General features: G+C 41.3%; 1 long non-coding RNA gene and 1 pseudogene across 1 annotated transcript; both read right to left on the reverse strand.

Annotated features, from left to right (window-relative positions):
- Positions 1–10,542: 10,542 nt before the first annotated feature.
- LOC105476478 (zinc finger protein 620-like) lies at positions 10,543–12,151 on the reverse strand (annotated as a pseudogene).
- A 2,868-nt stretch (positions 12,152–15,019) lies between these two features.
- LOC139357385 (uncharacterized) lies at positions 15,020–18,216 on the reverse strand. Its single transcript, XR_011610373.1, has 3 exons — positions 18,194–18,216; positions 15,326–15,420; positions 15,020–15,154 (listed from the first exon to the last, which is right to left on the reverse strand). It is a non-coding gene; the product is annotated as an uncharacterized lncRNA (long non-coding RNA).
- Between the last annotated feature and the right edge of the window lie 683 nt (positions 18,217–18,899).

Raw genomic sequence — 18,899 nt, forward strand, 5'->3', positions numbered from 1 at the left:
TTTGAAGCTCTGTCTCCAGCAAGCATGCTGCTTTATTTAGAGCATATGTTTAATTGAGGTGACTTGGAGGAAGCTAAATCTCCCATTGGTGGCTGTGACAGTGGTGAGAAGTTGCTATTACTCATACACACACACACACACACACACACACACACACACACACACACACACACACGCTTTACTGTAAACACATTGAATGCTCCACTCCTCCCTCCAAGCTTGGCCTGAATCAGCACTCTACTCAGTGATGCTCCCAACCCCAAAGGCTTTTATTAGATCTAAAGAACTGAAACCAGTGTTGAGGAAATGCATGGGAAAGTGACTTGGGAAAGCTGGAGATCAAAGAGAGGTCATTCAACTCCAGGGTGGCTGCTTTCCCAGGGTGCTCCCAGCAATTCCCCTCCCACGATTTTGTCTTTTATGGCTTCCAGTTTCCAGGACTTAATGCATCTCAGAAGGTCTAAAACATCTGTGTTTTTCTGCTATATTCAAAATATTTGTTGGCGGAGGATTTACCTATGTTTCTGACACTGCGTGCAGTAGATGTGACATTTCCTGGGCAACTTGAGAACTGTAGTAGATAATCCTATATGGCATTTTATTATTTTTTAAAATCACTTGTACTTGGCTTGGGAAGTTATCTTGTATTTAACTTTAAGCATAGATGTTCTCTGGATATACTGAGGGCTAGGGGACTTAATACGTCAGGCAAAATAATAAAACTACCCTATCCAAATATTATTCTCCTCTTCCCTACTTAATTTTTTTCTCTTATGTATTTCATGCTGAAAACAAACAGCATTACTCCTCAGAGTGATATAAAAGACCGCTCTCAGGCATAACTGATAACAGACTCAAACTGACTAGTTGACTCCTTCTTTCCTCAGTCATGGTCTGATTTTAAAAGTATTTATCTGTAGTTCTTGATTGATTAAAAAAAAAAAAAGCAACAACTCCCTTACTCATGGCAACAGAATGCTTTGTTAACGAATACTACAGCAGTGATAGGTTGGGTCAAACAGTTGAGAAAATTATAATTTAGGCAATTCAGAGTTTTCTGTGCACCTTTCAAAAGAAAACTTAGTGCTTTATCAAACAGGAGCCACTATTAATTTTGAGAGAAATTCAGGCACAGAGAGATTCAAAATCTATCTAAAATTCAGTCTATGCTTTATGATAATAAAAGAGAGATACCTCTTTTTAGTAAATATACGTTGATGGCCGGGTCACACAAAAGAAGACAATATATTTTTAGAGATGGGGGTCTGTCTGTGTTGCCCAGTCTCATCTCAAATGCCTGGGTTCAAGCGATCATAGCTTGGATTACAGGCAGGTACCATGGAAGCCAAGGCAAGAGGATCACTTGAGGACAGGAGTTTGAGACCAGCCTGGGCAACATAGCAAGACCCCATCTCTAAAATATATAAATAAATACAATTTAAAATATTTTTAATGTTATCCGTGCATTTCTATGCATCACAGGAGAAAGTCCATCAGAAGAGTGCAATCCCTCTCCACTCTCTTACGTTCTCTCTATTGCTGGAGGGGAGAAGACAAAGGGTCCTTACATTTACATTTCCACCACTGCCTCTAGTTACCATACCTGCGGCAGTTGGCTGTAACTCTTTCCATGCCCACGAGAACACAGCATCAAAAACAAAACCACATTCAAGTACAGTGACTTAAGCTAAGCTGTGGCATGTTGATTAGCCAAACCATTGGCATTTCACATGCCCAGTCCTTGCTGTTCTTTGATGAGCAAGTAACCCTGAAGAAGAGAGCAATTTTTCCATCGTAACCCATGTTATAATTACTCGCTCTGCTTCTGGGCGGGCTCCCACATCCTACACCTCCCCAAATCCTCTGGTGCAATTTTTTGGGAGAGTTAAAACCTCCTCGATGTCACCTTGGTACTATAATGATGTCCTTTGACAGAAGAAACAAAGTCAACCACCATGTTCTCCCTGAGAAGTTCAGGAAAGTTTGGTTCTTCCTTTTCCAAAGGAGAAAAGTATCTTCAAGGAGATGACTAAATCTTACTCAGAAGCATCCTTCTTCATGAAGTTCTCATCTGTATGGTACCATGCTGGAGGCTGGGCAAAGAAAAGCGAATAATGAGACCCTTCCATTTCTCTATGCTTTGAGTTTAAGATCGACACAACCCACAAAAGCTAATCTCTGCGTGTACAGACATCAAACAGCTGTGCAAACATTGGACAGATGCATAAATTAAATACAAAAGTAAATAAAGTATTTACATTATGTACAAGTTATGCAGCTGCTGTTATTACACTCCATGAAGGCTCCGGAGAGAAGGAGGGACATTAGGCTGAGCAGATTGTATTTTTCTGTCGGGGACGGTGTCAGCAGGAAGGAGCAGAAAGGTCACACTTGGCTCGAGGAACAAAGACAAACAGTTACATAAACTCTTGTCTTCTGGTGCACAACCTCTAAACGTGGTCTTCAGAATGAAGCAACTTTGTTTCTCAGAAATAACTTTTATATGTCAGACTATGCTTTTAGAAATCTGTGTCAGTAACTAATTTTAAAGTGTCAGGGATGGCCCCATGGCCGGCAACAGCAGGAACCCAATGAGGTGACCTGAGAGATCACAAGAACTGCCCTACCTCAAAGACTACCACCTTGATATTCTACACGTGTCCGGGTGGGAGAAATAAAAGGAATGACAGTAGCCCACTGCCATTGGAAACTCAGCCTGGTATCCTGGTGCCATGGAAATTTCCTCAGTCTTCTCTGTGGAGGAACCCGGGATGCAGCGTGGCTTTGTTTAGCCTAGATTCCCATACTCTACACCTGGAACATAGGATACATATGAATGATTGATGAATTGCTAAGCGGCTCATGAATCTCTCCTTACCTTAGGAGATAAAAGGGAGGGTAGCCTTTTGTGTTTATGTTTATTTAAAATACAATTTTTTATTCAGCACAGCCTGTATAGTGTTCTATATTTGAGAAAAACAAAAAGATTTAAAAAGAGAGAGCACAAGCCCCTGGTTTAAAAAAGTTAGAAATGGCAGTGAAATGGAAAAATTCATAACTACAATTCAGAGGTAATCATTATTAATATTTTGGTACATATCTTCTACATATCTTTGTGTACGTGGATCTATATAAAAACTTTTAACAGAAACAAGGTCATACTGAAAATAATGAATGCAATCTGCTTTTTTCCCCTTAATACTTTTAAAACTTTTCTTTTCAATAAATATTTATCTACAACATTATTTATATATAATCATATGTCTATGCCATACTTTTTAGTCCCCTGTTGTTGGACATTTCTAGTGTCATGATTTTTTAATTAATTTTTTTTTTTTTTTTTTGCTCTAACTTGTAATGGCTGGTGGATCAATCTTATCACTAAGGGTGTGTGTACATCACAGACTTCTGAGAGTCAGAATTCTTCTCACACCCACCAGCTGATGCCTAGAATTCCATGCCTAGTGCCTCAGTCCTTTGCCTTAAGGACTTTGTTTAGTTAAAAAGTGAGTACCAGGAGAGCTGCTTCTTTAAACACTATCTGACACTTATTTCCAATTTTTCCTTGGGAAGTCCCAAGGAGAGTCGCCAAGACTGGTTTTATGCTGAGGTCTTGGCCCTGGGCCTTGGCTGATGAAACCAGAAAAGTCCCCAAGTTCACTCATGTTCTGGTAGAACTGTTACAATTTTATAATTGACTGAACTCCTTGAGCAGTTGGGAACACAATTAATGCTGGCTGGTACTAATTATTGCTGAAATTCAGTTTATTATAGGAAAAGGTTCAGTTCTTAGCATATTCCCTCAGGACCTGGTCCAAATATTCATTAATTTTTACTCCCAAATACTTTATATTTGCATGGTTTTCTGTAAATAGAAATCTGTTTACCTTGTAGCCTATCTTTATTACTGCATGGTCATTGAATTAAACTTATTCAGACCTCAATTTTTCGTTTCAGTTCTAAGCAATATAACTGTGATCAGTCATACCCCAGAATTCAGGACTGGTACTGTAATCCCCATAGAGATGGTAGCGTTCTTTTCTGTCTACAAATCCAGGATTTTCTTTAACCCCACAAACATGTCTGTGAGGTGTGTTATCACAATATAACATACCTGGTTACCCTGTGAAAAGTAGAGCCCAGGAAAAGTAAAGGTTCCTGTTTCTATGCAACCATAGGTATGTGCACGTGTGTGTGTGTGGGTGGGTGGGTGGGTGGGTGTGACAAAGAGAAGAGAGAGACAGCGAGAGAGAGACACAGAGAGAGAGAAAGAGAGAGGGGGGAGAGAGGGACAGAGAGAGAGAGAATTTATCTGGAGAACAGCTGTACCTGTCCAGGTACCCAGGATCAGCAACGGCAAGGTCTACCAGGTGCTTATGAAGTGCTAATTGCACTGTTGCTGCAGTTCAGTTTCCACCAGAGACTCACAGAGCAACCCTGGGGAAATGATTGAATGCTTCCACGCCTCCAATCTCACACCTGAATACCGGAGATGGTAATATTGCCCAACTCCTTCCCTTACAATGGCAGAAGAATGAATTAGCTTACAGTTGGTGTTTTGAGATTCTGTGGGAGCACTATGCTACTTCATGCTACCTTTTGTATATGTATAACTTTTGTGCACTGAGCCATTAAGGAGGGACAACTATGCCAAGGATGTTTCTTTTCTACACTGCTCTCTTGGGGAGAGTATCCAACTGCTGAAACTTAACGTATGAAAAACGTGAGCAAGAGAGAGACAGAGAATGAGAAATCATAACCGCCCACTCACATATATTTGGCATTTCAAGCTTTGAGCAATTAATAACCAACTCCTTGAGTTGGAAGCTGTCATGCTCACAGTGCTGTTTGAACTGTTCCCACACACCCCACTGAACACACCTTCCTTCCAGAAAAGGCTCTCACAGACGCAAGTTTCAGCCTTGAAAGACAAAAGAGTAGACTTAAGCAAAGATAAAGCCTTTCATAAAATGGAGTCAGGATGAAAGTCTCTAACTCCTGAAGACCAGTATTTCCCAGCAAATAGTCCAGTTGTGCTCTGCATTCTGAATGTGTTCATGGGGAATTTGAGTGGGAGTTATCTGGATCCCCTTCCTCTGACACGCAGGACCTTGTTGCACCACTTGGAGTTCCACAGGAAAGGGAGTGAACAAGGGAGAGTCTTTAATAGAGAATTGTGAATATGTCTACAGCCATACCACCCTGAATGCACCTGATCTCAGAAGCTAAGCAGGGTCAGGCCTGGTTATTACTTGGATGGGAGAATTGGGAGTAAGAAGAAAATCACGACAGCTTGCAGTTTAAAGAGCAGCAAGGGCCATAGGCCAGCAAAAGGAGCCTGAAGGGACCAAAAAGTTGAGCACAGCTGTGGATTGAAACAGAGCCAGTGGGCAGAGACCAGAAAACCAAGGCAGGAAACTGTGGGGTCAAGAGCAATAGGGAAGCCTGTCCCTGTTGTGTGTCCTGGGCAACCCTGGGACACATCGGCTGGCTCTCCTTTGCTTTTAAGGCAGGGTGTACAGGAAGACTCATTACCGAGCGCTAAGGAAGGATGGGTAAGATGTAAACCATGCTGATTTGCAGCCACTCAGGAGTCTCTGGCAGCTAGGCTTGGAGAATAGCATCAATGTTAACAGCTAGGGATGAAGCAGAGTAAATATTTGCTATAAGATAGCAAATATAATCAATAACATGTATCAAACATTTTCTGCTCCTACTAAAGTTTCATGTTAATTGTAAATATGACAATATTTGCAGCAGAGTAGATAGAATTATCCCTGCTTTGCAGCCCAGAGAACTGAAGACAAGGGCTAAACAATTTGCCTAACATTACACAGTAACCAGTAACACTGTGTTTTAAACTCAGGTCTTTGTGCCTTCAGAACCCCAGTTCTCCTCAGACTTGAGAGAATTAGGCACACACGTTCCTCCTCTTTCCCAGATATTCTGATTGAGTAGTTCCAGTGTGGAGCCCGGGGGTCTGCATTGTAACACGCATCCCTGGTGGTGTCAACATAGGTGCCCTAAGCCAGACATTCCAAAACACCATCCTCCACCAAAGGCCAGAAACAGCCAGCTAGGAAACAAAGACAGAAATAAAATTGTAGGAAAAAATGTCGCTGAGTTTTCACCATTAAAATCATTGACCTGATACTCTATGGTAGTCCTGATAGTCTACTTATTTTTTTTCTCAAAACACGTTTCCAAAAGTTAATTCATCTGGTACCCAGAAAAATCAGGTTTCCTTGGCAGCTTAGGTCCTGTGGATCCTACTCCTTGTTGAATGCTGGGTTAGGGCTATAGACAGATGTCTCCGAAACATCTGACTGCACTTTACAAAGCACTCAGGGCAGGAATACGAGAAGCCATCATTTCTCAGATGTGACAGTCCCATTGCACTGGCTCTAACCAGAGTAGAACGAGAGGAAGGACTCGTCTTTCCAGCTATTCCCAAAAACAACTTTTAAACAAAGGGACCAGTTCTCACAATTACCCACCAAACAAAGCGCCTTGATAAAAATCACTACTAGGTTTCCCAACTGAGTGTCATTATCATGCATTAACCCAGCATTTCTCTTCCTTTGGTTAAACTGTGGAATTCCTGTATCAAGCTTGAGGGAGAGAAATCAGTCTTGCTCAAGATATGTTTTCCCATCTCCCAGGGTCCCACCTTTGGAGTGAATAACTTTCTTTCTACCTAGATTTTCTTAAAGAGGTTGAGAGATAGGATTCCAGTAAAACTACAGGAGCTGGCCATAACTAGTTTCTTTGCAATGTTTATTTCTCCAAATGAGAGCAAAGGGGCCATTTGAATAACTCACAATCTATATTAGCTAGACATGCTCTTGTTGATTTCTTCTTAAACTTTCCTAAGTCTTCTCTCCCCTTTCTTTGCTGCACTTCCACTCCAGTTTGTCTGTAATCGCCTTTGTGGCCTCCACTGCAGGCCTCGGGCCAAGGCAAAAACGGATTCTTTTCATCTATTCAAGTGTGATCTGGGACAGACAAGCCTGCTCCACAGGCAAGAGGCACAGAAAAGTGGTCTGTATTCAGCTCGCAGCTCCACAGAGTCTATAGTGGGGGCCCTGCCCTTGGCAAGGCCAAAGCAGTGACCAGGGCCATTTGGCAGGAATAGGAATGCTGTTTGGCCCCTTCTCTTCACCTGGACAGGGTGCCCCGTCCTGTAGGAATTGTATATCCTATTCCAACTCACTTCCTCCAAATGCACTTCCAACTTTAAAAATCACCTCCTTTTATCCCTCAATCAAAGCAGCATTTTTTTTTTTTTTGAGATGCCAGGTAAATTCAGAGCACATTACGGTTGCTATATATGGAGATGATTAATGCAATAATAACTAATGAAACTTCCTTCCTGTCTCCAATACACAGAGGACTCAAGGTTGGAGGTATTGGCAGGAGAAAGGAACTAGGTGAAAATAGAGATCGAGGTATGTAAAGATACCTTTCTTTTGTGTCTAAGTTGCTAAAAATATGCTTTTCCTCTAGTGCCTTTTAAACATTTTATCTCACAATAAGCCTGATAATGTTATTCAACAGTGCCCACCATTCCATTACTCAACACTGTTCTGAAGGTGCTTCATGAGAAGATAAAGGAGGTACAAATATTGGTGAAGGAGCAGCAAAATTATCATTATTTGATTATAACATTATTATAATCAAATATGGAAATGCTTTAAAAAATCTATTGAAAATAACCTGATAATACAGTAAGAAGGTAGGTTATACACACCAAAAAACTTTCTTATATTCCAAAAAATAACCAGTTGGAAAATAAAAACTGAAACAACTCTCATTAACAACAACCAACATATAAGTTACCCAAGAATGTGTATTATTTAAATGAAGGAAACTATAGAACTCTAAGGAAAGGGAAAAATAGACAAGGTGCTGAATAGTTAATGTCAGTATTGTAAAGATGTCAATTCTCCCCAGTAAAGCTATAAATGGAATGAATTCCAATAAAAATCCCAGTAAGATATTTTTAGGAAAAACATAATCTGTTAACAGATAAATTTCAGAAAGGTAACATCCTGACTACCCAGCAAATATGAAGCTCATGTCAAAGGTTTTATTTAACTCATTAATTAATGAGGAAACCAGTAAGATGTTAAGACTGATTCTGAGAGTTTGGACCATTCATTTCTTATAAGCAACCTAACAGAGAAATGTTAGGATAAGATTGCCAGATTTGATTTAAACAAACAAACAAACAAACCGGTTATTGCCCAATAGACCGTAAATCTTTGAGGTGATCTGTTTCAAATGACAGAAGTTATTTGCATCTCTACCAGACAGAAATCTACAACTTAGCAGGTAACTTCACTCCAATTTAGCAAGTACTTCACTTAGCAAGTAATTAGTTTGGGACCTTCAGTCAATAGTGAACAATGAACTAAGTACATTTCCCTGAAATCCTAAGGTGGCCTTTGTTCCCATATGACATTAAAAGGATATGCTGCTCACTCTTGTCTTATTTCTGAATTTGAATTTTTCTAAAAATTCTAAAGTTCATTGAAAAAAAAATCAACTTGAGAGTAACTCGGTGTCTTTTGAGAAACCACAGCAAACACAAAGGAAGAACAATTTGCTTTATTTATTAAAACAAAGCTGGTAATAAACAGGAAGAGGAGGACAGTCTTACCTTCTCGAGATTGTTGAAAGTCTGGTATCCATTTTCACAGCTGTCCCTGCTTTGAAACTTGGGCAATGGATGTTTGACCGTGCGTGGCAGGCTCTCATTTTCTCTCTCTCTCTCTCTCTCTCTCTCTGTTACTCAGAACTGCTACCATCAAGAAAGCTGGCTCTCCTCTCTACCCTTTCCTCTATACCCAGTCCCACCATTTCCAGTCTAGCTATCACTAAAGCCCTAATAGGTAACACTTTGTTTTATTATGCATAGTCTCTGTTCAAAGCACTTCTACATGCATCAATACATGTAATACTCAACACAAACCTATGAGGTAGATTAATTGTCATCCCCATTTCACAGATAAGGAAATTAGAACACAGAGTTGCTATAACTTAAGCAAGGTCATGCACCTGGGTTCAAACCAAAGTCATCCTTGCTGTGGTATTGTTATACTAACCACTACCGTCTGCTTCCTGCAATGGGCAAAATCAACCTGCCTGCATAAGTGGATGCTAAAACAGAGCACGTTTACATCTTCCCTCTTTTCCACAAGTAACAGAAAATAATGGCATATTCTTCCCTGTTCATAAAAAATAACTAGATGAAGTTACAAGAAAATGTTTCCTGCCTTGAGGTCACTTGGAAGAGCAGTGAGATAAATTTAAGACAGGCTGGGCCTGGTGGCTCACGCCTGTAATCCCAGCAGCACTTTGGGGGACTGAAGCGGTGATTGCTTGAATCCAGGAGTTTGAGACCAGCCTTGGCAACATGGTGAAACCCCATCTCTACAAAAAATACAAAAATTAGCAGGGCATGGTGGCATGTGCCTGTGGTCCCAGTTGCTCGAGAGGCTGAGGTGGGAGGATCTCTTGAGCCTGGGAGGTGGAGGTTGCAGTGAGCCGTGATTGCACCACGGCACTCCAGCCTGGGCAACAGAGTGACACCGTGTCTCAAAAAAAAAAAATTAACTCAAATAGGGCCTTGCATCTAACTCAAAGGATATGTACACCCTGAATTTTGCGAAGGCACGGACTGCAATTGAGTAGCACAGAGTAAGAAGAGTGGGTGGACACCGTGCCCCAGGTAGATCTCTGAAAGTTTCACCCTACTAAGGACATCCTCCAAGATGCATAGAGCTCCACATGGACAGAACCCCTCTGTTTTTGCACTTAGGAGACTTCCGATATACAGACTGAAATAGGGTGTCCACATATCTGTCTTTTTATTTCCTGGTTTATCCCTTACTTAGTGTTGCACTCTGAGAAAGGATGCATGAGCACATCTAATGCATCTGAAATGCCTTTATTCTATACTTACCCTTGAGGGTATAGAATTCTGGGTGGAAATCATTTTCCTTAGAACTTTGAAGACATACACCATTGTCACCTAATTTTCAAGGTTGCTGTTGAGAAATCTAATGCCATGCTCATTTCTGATCTTTTGTTTCCTCTCTCTAGAAACTTTTTAGGATTTCTTCTTTAAGCTTGGTGTTTTCATAAATCACAGTAGTGTTCTTTAATGTGGGTTCCCCCCAATCCATCCTGCTGGGCATTTGGCGTATTCTTGAATCTGGAAACTCATATTCGTCTTATGTTTGAAAGTCTGGAGTTTGTTTTTTATTTCTTTTCTAACTGTAAAGAGAGTTCACGTTGGGGAGGCAAGGGCTCAGAGAATTTGAGGAACGTTTCATGATGGAAGCCAAGAGTCTGAATTAAATATATGACTGGACAGGTGGAGAAGCGGGCATTCCAGATATGCAGAGCTGTGGGGACAGAGGCATATGGCTAAGAATCAACACAGTCCACGAGAGACAATGGGGACACTGTTAAAGATCATGAAAGAGAGAGAAACAAAGAGGGGTGTAGTGAGCCTGGCGGTGGCTAACCCTATGCTTAAATAGGTGCCTTTTGAGCGTGTGGCTTCTGATGCGTAATGAAGTTTCCACACCAGCTGAGGGGCTCCCACACCTTTTACACTCGTAAGGTTTCTCACCAGTGTGAACTCCCTCGTGCTGAATCAGGGTTATTTTCTGATTGAATGCCTTCTTACAATCCTTACATGTAAAGTGCTTCTCTCCTGTGTGAATTCACTGATCCTGAGTCAAGGCTGTGCTTAATAGATTCCCAGACTCTTTACATTCACAGGGTTTCTTCCAAGTGTGCACTGCTGATGGACAATGAAGCCTGAGCTACAACTAGAAGTTTTCCAACTTTGTTACACTCACAGAGTTTCTCCCCAGTGTGGAACCTCTGGTGCTGAAGGAAGACTGAGCTGTTGCCGAAGGCCTTGCCACCCTCCCTACATTCAGAGGGAGATTCTCCAGTGTGGATTCTCTGAAGCTGACTCAAGACTGCATCTGAATTTAAACCTTTTCCGCATTCTTTACATTTAAATGGTTTCTTTCCAGTGTGCATTATCTGATGCCAAACAAATAACGTGCTACATCTGAAATCATCCACATTTTTTGCATTCAAAACTTTTCATCACCGTGACTTCTCTGATGTCAGTGGAAGTCTGCCATTCGGCGGAAATACCTGTCACATTTTCCACATTCGTAAGCTATCTGACCGGTAGGAGTTGTCTGATTTGTAGAGTTGTGTGCTGACGCTAACATTTTTTCCTAATTTCTCACACTTTCCCCCTCTCTCATCAGCACAGGCCTCCTGAAGCCTGGTGGACCCATCTGTGAAATCTCCCCTCTTTGACTCTGTCTTGACCATCCAGTGATGTTAGGGCTGCTCTAGGCTGCTCCCAAAATCTAGGTGCTGGGGAATATTCCCTGGCAGGCCTCGCAGTGTCACTTTCCCAGAGGCACTCTGTTTCTTTGGACCTACGCTCCTTTGGAATGAGTCCTTCCTTCTCACTTATGGTTTCACTCCCTGGACAGACACCTCTGGTTTGTCCAGATTCTCAGAGATAGGGGTTCCATGGGAATTCCCCTTTCTCTGGCTAGGAGACCAGAACAGGTTAGCTGAATGAAAAAGTCAGGGATGCCACCCCGCATAATGCTCCAGCATCCCCTCTCTGTACAGGGCCCGCTGCACGGGGTCCCGGCTGGCCCGTTCAATCTGGTGAGGTACACAAGTGCTTCCTCAAAGGTCGCTGGCTCCTAGGCAGAGTGGTCTAGAGCATGGCTGGCATCCCCACCTCACACTCTCCTTTGGAACTGGGAGAAGAGAGACCAGACCCCCAGCCCATTTCATGGCATCCACTGACCCCATGTGGCACAGACACAAGGAAAGCCCACTGAGGCCCTAATAATGCTTATGCTTTGGCTCCCGTTTAACCCAGTTCTTTGTCTTTATCCATTGGCCAGAGTGCTGGAGGTGGGGAGGAGTGAGTGACATTTCTCAGAGTCATCATGTTTGTAGCAGTCCTTCTCATCCAAATTAGACTGTTATTTTGAGGAATATGTTGGCATTTTTGGTGAAGTCTTTTCTTCAATTTAGAGACCCGTAGCAAATACCTATCCCTTGCTTCTAGGAGCAAACTCATACCCATGATTGATACACAAAGTTGCAACATCTTCTTTTTTTCCCCTTTACTTTCTTAATAGCTTTTGACCAAATGATGTCCTGGAAGAATACTGAACTGAAAGAATCAGGAGATCTGAGATTTCACCCAGAACCTGCCAATAATGAGGAAACCCCGGTCTCATTTGTGTAAATTAGGATGATTTGTCTTTTCGGATTCCTTTCTGCCCTGGTTCTGTGAGTACTGTTCTCCAGTCACGTGTCCACCGATGCCCCGAGCACTGCTAAGGAAGGCACATGATGTTCTCAAAAGCTCTTTTTTCTCCCATCCCTCCTGCACTTGTTTAATATGGGCAGTGTCCCTGTTGGGAACTAGGTTAGGGATGCCAGCGACCCTCCCCCTCCCTAGGGTTCTTGCAAATAGAATAAAAATCAAAATGCAACCCGAATGGGGGTCAAAGCTCTCTAGTGATAGCTACACAAAGAATTTATCTCATTCTTATTTGGACCAGGGTTGGTTTCTGATTGACCCAGAATCCAAGTCTAACTATTTCCTTACCAAATTAGTCTCTTCTAAAAGAGAATCCCCACATTTCTATTTAGCAGTCTTTCTTCTTGGAATACCACTTCATCATTCAGGAGTCTTAACATTCTTGATAACGATGTGTAGTTATAATACACAAAGGTATTGGCTAATTTTCTCTAGTAATTTCAAATCAGAGATTTCCTCTTGGTCATTTGGTATCTTCTTCAGGAAAAAAAACAAAAACAAAAACTGTATCTCTACCTTGCCCAAATCTCTGTGAAAAGTAAAAAAAAAATTAATCATTCCAATGCTTTGCTATGAGGCTGACACATTCAGATGATTGGCTGAAATTTTCACTTTTCTTTTTTTTTTTTTTTTGTGAGACAGTCTTGCTCTTCTGCCCAGGCTGGAGTGCAGTGGTGTGATCTCAGCTCACTGCAATCTCTGTCTCCTGGGTTCAAGTGATTCTTGTGCCTCAGTCTCCTGAGTAACTGGGATTACAGGCGTGAGCCACTACGCCCGGCCAGGTTCTCTTTTCAACTAAGCACTTTGTGTGAGTTAGAGAGGGCTGGAGTTCTTCCATTTAGAATTGACCATCTAAGCATCACTCCTGCTGTGGCAAGAAAGAGGCTGAAGAGCAACTTGAAAGGTACATGTATCTTGAAGTTTTGAACAGAAATATTAAATATTCAGCCTATCTGTCCTGCAGTCCCTGCCTGATTTAGAAAGCAAATTAATACCACCAGATTGACTAGGAGCAAATATCACATCTGAAGAAATATTAGAGTGTGGCCATAGTAATACAATACTTATTTGTAGCAAATAAAGTATGTATCCTCTGGCATCCTCTTTGAATGCTATGGATTGTTCCTAAGAAAAGTGAAAATTATTTTCAAATATTTTAATTAAGTGATAAAAATTTGGGGCTATGTTTGATTGCACATATTTTAATTCATGTTTGTGGATTTTTTAATAAACTATTGATTGCTTTTTAACAATTAATTTTCCATATAAATATTTTTCATCAAGCATAAAAATTGTTTTACTATTTTAAAAAATAACAGCATGCCACACAGTGGTCATTGTATGAAAATGTGCAATATTAAATGGGGGTTACATTAAACATGCAAAGGAAGAGTCCCAGCATGACATTTACACTATACTCCTTGCAGATTCAGACCTGTCTGGGCACGTTTGAATGACCAGCCAAGCAGGTACCCAGAGGTCTAACTGGCTAAGGCATTGAGGAGCTTACTCTAAAGAAAGACACTTAGAAATGGTGAAGCAGGGCCGGGCGCAGTGGCTCATGCCTGTAATCCCAGCACTTTGGGAGGCTGAGGCAGGTGGATCACCTGAGGGTAGGAGTTCAAGACCAGCCTGGCCAACATGGTGAAACCTTGTCTAATAAAAATACAAAAAAAATTAGCCGGATGTGGTGGCTCATGCCTGTAATCTCGGCTACTTGGGATGCTGAGGCAGGAGAATTGCTTCAACCCGGGAGGTAGAGGTTACAGTGAGCCGAGATCGCACCACTGCACTCCCCACTGCACTCCAGCCTGGTCAACAAGAGCGAAACTCCATCTCAAAAAAGAAAGAAAAGAAATGCTGAAGCAGGCGACCAGCCCTATTCTGACACCCCTGTATCATTGGAGTCCTTTTAAGTGCCAAGAGCAGAATATCTTTAGAAGTGGTGTAAACAATAGGCAGATGTTCAAAGGCAGTTGGCATCTAGGGCTGGGGATATGACAGAGAGGTGTGCCAGGCATCCAAGTGCTTCCCATCGATATCTTACCATCCTCTCCATGCCACTGACCACAGATGACTCAACATTTCTAGGCATCATTTCCAGTGAAGAAGAAAGGACATTTGTTTCCACGTGTTCCAGTTGCTTTCCCTTCTGGTCTCTTTGGACCAGATTAGGTCACATGTCTATACTGTCACCGCAAAGGAAACTAGGAAAGTAAGCATGTGGCACTTGATGTCTTTCCGATTAAAGGAAGTCTCCACTATTAAGGAAGAAAGTCTGTTACAAACCTCTAAACCAGGGGTGATGTCCCGTATCAGCCGCAGAAAGTTGGTAAGATGCAAGAGAAGCAGAGCTCACAAGCTTGATAAGTGAACACCACAGGTCTGACCTGGAGAACCACTGGGCTCTCCTTAAGGATGAACAGATGGTTTCCCTATCAGGCTGCCTTTGAACCACTGCAAGATTCTTTGGGAGTACAGGTTTGTCAAAAGCAAACAAATAACAATCGGGATTTGAGTTTGACTGCATGCAATAAATAACATGCAAACACAATGGTTGAACCAATTAGAGGGTTTATTCTTTTTATATTACAAAGCACCTAGATGATATGCATGGTGGTTATGGTAGCTCCATTATGTCATCAGGGACTCAGACACCTTTTATTTTTCTGTTCAGCTTTCTTAGAGTATGTGGTCTCCATCTCATGAGAGCAGCGTGGCACCTGCTCCACCTCTATCCTCAGCCATCATGACCACATTCTAAGCAGAAAGCAAAAGAAAGGATGAGGGCATCGGTGGGTGCCAACTGAGTTGTTTCCTTTTAGAGAACATTCTTGACCAGACTGGACAACATAGTGGGACTTTATCTCTTAAAAAAAAAAAAAAAAAAAACCTAGCTAGGCATGGTGTACATGCCTGTATTCCAGCTACCTGGGAGGCTGAGTGGGAGGAGCGTTTGAGGCCAGGAATTCCAGACTACAGTGAGCCATGATCGTGTACTGCAGCCTAGGTGACAGAGCGAGACCCTGTCTCAAAAAGAAAGAAAAAGAGCATTCTAGAAAGTCTTACACCATATCTGTGGCTTTTATTTTAATAGCAACAACTGTCACATAGACTTCCACCTGCCAAACAGACTGGGAAAGGTAGTTTTATAGCTAGACCCATGCCATCTTGGATAACGTCAAAGTTTTGACTGTAAGAAAGAAGAAAGTAAATTTTGATTAAGCAATTAGTGGTTCCCTTTGCAATGTAGAGTTTGTATGCAGAAAACAGAGAATGCAAAATAGTATAGTGTAACAGTGGTGGGTAAGAGTATTTCTCTGAATTATTTAATTTTGGTGGCTCAATTATGGGAAAGAGATGAAAAAAGAAGATCAGTGTCTTCTAGGAACCTTGTTGTTCAGGTAATGAGCAGGTGGTTGTTGAAAGATCAATGAGGTCAGCACCTGCTGGGAACAGGCTACAGCTCTGCGGAGAGTGCCACAGAAGCTCCTGGGATCCACCTCATACTTTTTACCTCCACAAACTCGAAGTTTTTCGATATAAATATATATATAAATATATATATAACCAGTGAGAGAGAGATTTTGTAAGACTGCCTGGTTATATATTTTGCAGATGTAATGCTTGTTATGTATTTCTACTATTGACAAAATCTTTCTATAATCCTATAGAAGATTGACTCAAGGTGGTAGGTAATATTGCCTGGTGCATGTATCTGATTTTCCCACAAGAACTTGGTGAGTGTAAGTCAGATGTAGTCTGTGGTCCACAACTAGTGACCTCCTGGAAGAATGAAGCTAACCAAACACTATACATCTTATTTGCCCAATTTCTCTTTTTGGAAACAACATGGAACATAATAGAGTTAAAGTGAATAAAAATAAGACCCCCAAACATGATATATGTAGTCAAAATTAGGAGAGACAAGTGTAGGCTAGAGTAATTAGAGAGGAATTGGAGGAATTCCTCCAATGGAGGAATTGGTTCTTAACTTGTACCTCACAAAATAGGAGGAATTTGGAGACCTAGAAAGGAGATGGAGAACATTCTATTGAGGTGCATAGAAAACTCTGATGAGGCCAGGTGCATTGGCTTATGCTTGTAACCCCAGAACTTTGGGAGGCTGAGGCAGGTGGATCACTTGAGGTCAGGGGTTTGAGACCACCCTGGCCAACATGGCAAAACCCCATCTCTACTGAAAATAAAAAAAAAATTAGCTGGGCATGGCTGTACATGCCTGTAGTGCAAGCTACTCGGGAGGTTGAGGCAGGAGAATTGCTTGAACCCAGGAGGTGGAGGTCACAGTGAGCCCAGATAGCGCCACTGCACTCCAACCTGGCTGACAGAGCAAGGTTCTGTCAAAGAAAAAAAGAAAGAAAAGAAAGAAGGGAAAGAAAGGAAAGGAAGAAGGAAGGAAGGAGGGAAGGAAGGAAGGAAGGAAAAAATAACTGATGAAAAGGAAGGAAGTGGTTCAGGGAGAAAGTTCAGAGTAATTTCTTGTAGCAGGTTCTGGAACAATCTGAAGGGAATAAGGAACACAGGACAGGAGAGGAGAATGGGAGACAGAAATTATTGAGGAAGGGGCCAGGAAAGTCACAGCTTGCCTAACTCCTTCCTACCTTTCTTTTGTTAAGATTTCCAGTTAATTGTTCCACTATACAAAGACTTAAGAAAATTGGTAAATCGACTCAAATAAAACTTTGATAAATAATATCAAGAATGTGACATGGATTGTTGGTGGGAGTGTAAACAGGTACAACCACTTGGAAAGCCATCTGGCAGTTCTTAGTGAAGTGAATGTACATATGTGCTATGACATCAATCCCACATATATAGATAGGAGATATATAATATATATTACGTAGAGTAAATATATATATACACATATAATTATCCTGATGTCCACAACAAGGGAAATATTTAAATAAAATATCAGGAATGCCTACTATGGAATAATACTCTGCAATTCAAAGCATTGAACTAGATACACATTTAGTGACCTGGATGAGCATTAAAATCCTAGTTTTGAGTTTCAGAAGCAAGAAAGAGAATGAGATGTAAACACAATGTCATTTATGTAAATTAAAAACACATACATACTGAATTCTGTATTTATAAGGTTCACTTGCAAGAATTCATGAGGGAAGAGAATAAGAGTGGAGATTGGGGATGAAGGAAGAAATCAATCCATCAATAAAGAGAGGAACCCCCGTACATTGATTATGATGCATGTGCTATGAATTCACGTCTCTCTACCTAAGTTTGCCTCCAGCCCTCCTCCCACAAAATAAACCTTTGAGGGAAAAAACTCGTTCTTAGATCTCCAAATATTTTTAAATGTGTGAGCGGCACTAGAACATATAATTCTCTCATGCATAAAATGGGGATAATAATAAGACTCTTACAAAGCTGTCAAGAAAATTAAAAGAAATCATATATTAGATACCCAAGTGGAGACATACCCAGATGTGAGGTGGTTGACTAGGCTCCCTAGCTGGTGAGGTGACTCACTATGAACTTTCTACCACTCTCACAGTGTTTGTGTTCAATCCTGCCTCAGCAAAATGATAAATCATTACATCAGGGACTTTCAAAGTCAAACAAATAGTCAAAACCACATGCTGTAGGTTAAATCCTCAAATGCAAGAGTATACAGTCCTGCTCCCTGTTGACTTCAGCCCTACAGAGAAAATAATACCTCTGTTGATTTCAGCTTAGAGAAGCTTATTACCACCAATATTCTTCCCTACAGTCAGTGTTAGCCCAACTCAAAGCCTCTTTCTGAACAGTACTCACGAGAGAAGACAGTCCAGCCAACTCAGTGATTACCAAGCAGCATGCGCTGGGTGGTGAAGGCTAAAGTAGCCAACTGACACCGTAGGGAGGAGAGAACTGGCCAAAGCATAATGACCTCAACTGGCATTTGGTCAGATCATGGGGATTTTCTGGCCCTTTGGTCAAACGCCTGGCACTGTATGCTCAGGTCTTTGGGAAACAATGTCATGCAATAGTATAATCTGAAAGAGTAATTTAGAGCAGTTAATTGGAGGTAATGCATTGTTAGCAGCTAAATTTACAAAGAATAGAGGCCTGAGAAATATTACAGTGTCCACTCTTAGATACCTCTTGGTGGCTAAGGACACTATCTTATTAAAATTGAAATGAAATGTTACCAAAATATTCTTTGCTACCAAACTGGTGTATATGCAAGAGGAAAGCAGTTTACCTATCCATCTTATGAAGAAACTTTTTGGATATCTTGTCTGTCATAATTATTCATAAAATCTGTGAATCGCCTACTACTTAGCTTCAAAAAGGTGACACATCTTAAAGGATTTGATAAACTAAAAGAATTCTCGCCTAGTTACTATGGAGGATGTCTGGCTAAAATCCAGAATTCCACACATGATCCCACAAGATCTCTTCCAGACCTCAGCTAAAAGATGATTTAGGCTGTGAATAAGAAAAATAATTACAATTCCATAGTTCAGAATTTCCAGGG

The sequence above is a fragment of the Macaca nemestrina genome, chromosome 12 (genome assembly GCF_043159975.1).
Source record: "Macaca nemestrina isolate mMacNem1 chromosome 12, mMacNem.hap1, whole genome shotgun sequence".
Taxonomy (NCBI): Eukaryota; Metazoa; Chordata; class Mammalia; order Primates; family Cercopithecidae; genus Macaca; species Macaca nemestrina.